This window comes from Bidens hawaiensis, unplaced genomic scaffold (genome assembly GCF_021521415.1).
Source record: "Bidens hawaiensis isolate Kalapana, Puna unplaced genomic scaffold, B.hawaiensis_p1.1 tig00026639_1, whole genome shotgun sequence".
NCBI classification, from domain to species: Eukaryota; Viridiplantae; Streptophyta; class Magnoliopsida; order Asterales; family Asteraceae; genus Bidens; species Bidens hawaiensis.
The window spans coordinates 44394-46048 of NW_027494291.1; positions in this window are offsets into that span (position 1 = coordinate 44394).

Sequence of the window (1655 nt, forward strand, 5' to 3'; positions counted from 1 at the left end):
CTAGCGAGATCTCGGTTTTCCGGTGACGACGGCGCCGAAAATGCGGCGCTTGTAAGGCCCCGTTACCGGTGCCCTACTTTGGACGTTGTATTTACTCATAAACACAGTTCTAAATATCAGAGTTAATTAAAACTTTACGCAGAATATAAAACTTTCATAAAACATTACATAATTCATAACTTGTCTCAAAACATCCTTTGTCTTTCAACATTAAAGTATTAAAATTAAAACAGCATGAGTTTTCAGATGCCAGACTCTTATCCTTCTGTCATGTGTCCATCTCCAACCAGCTACCTCAATCTATTAACCTGCGTGCATACTAAAAGTCAGCTACGCTGAGTGAGTTCTAGTTAATCAAACATAATAAAATACATACATAACTACATACTTTCATACTTTCGTTTATAATATACTTACTTACCTTCGCACTTTCTTTCTTTCATATACTTACCTTACGTTTTAAAGAGCATTACGCCCTATAACCTTGGCATATATTATTAGGGTATGCAACCCTTTATCCTTCGCATATATTATTAGGGTATGCAACCATTTAACCTTCGCATATATTATTAGGGTATGCAACCCTTTAACCTTCGCATATATTATTAGGGTATGCAACCCTTTAACCTACCTTACCTTTCATTATCATATCCATACGTATAATACTATACACAACATAATTGTACATACATCCGTATTCATATACACATATCATACATACTACACTATACCTGCCTTAACAGTACATGCAATACCCGAAGGTCGTTCACGTACTGTCAGGCATAAATACATATATATATCAAGACATACACTTAGCATTTAAGGTAAGTGTATTAACATCCACATCGAGTATGCACACAGTCCCAAAAACATAACAAGGAAATGGAGCTAGAAACTCACCTGAAGTCGGTTACGTTCACCATTGATGGTAATCCCTTTCTTCAGTTGTGCACGACTGACTGTATAATAATTACACGTATCAATTAACTATCACTACTTATATCATCTTTCTAGTCTTAGCTATTACCCACAACGAACGGGGGTCCGGGGGCAGCGCCCCTGGCAGCGGGGTCTAGGGGCGGCAGCCCCTAGCAGGTTCCAAGGGGCAGAGCCCCTGGCTGGGGTCGAGCTGCCAGGTCAGCTTGGAAAAATTTTATTTACATTAACTGTCTTAACGCATTTTCCATTAGGATTTTAATTCTTTTCTCAGCGAACTTAACTTTTGGCGAGCTTAATATCAAGCGAATTTAACATTAGCAAACTTGTATTAGGCGAAGTTCAAAGTGGCGAACTTGTATACAAGCGAACTTAATCTTGGCGAAATTAAGCATCCAGCGAACTTAGCTCAGGTGAAGTTATAGCTTGACGAACTTATAACTAGCGAAGTTCTCATCTAGGCGAACTTACAACTTAGCGAAGTTCACATCTAGGAGAACTTACAGCTTAGCGAAGTTCACATCTAGGCGAACTTACAACTTAGCGAAGTTCTCATCGAGGCGAACTTATGAAGGGATTAGCTGCAGGCGAAGTTGCCCAGTAGCAGCCCCTGTTTGACCTTAACCTTCATAACCACCCCCGTTTCAGCCGGTAACCCTCCCCGCGAACAGTTCCATAGTCATTTTCAAGTAAAACTTGGCCCGGAAAGATAATAAGTT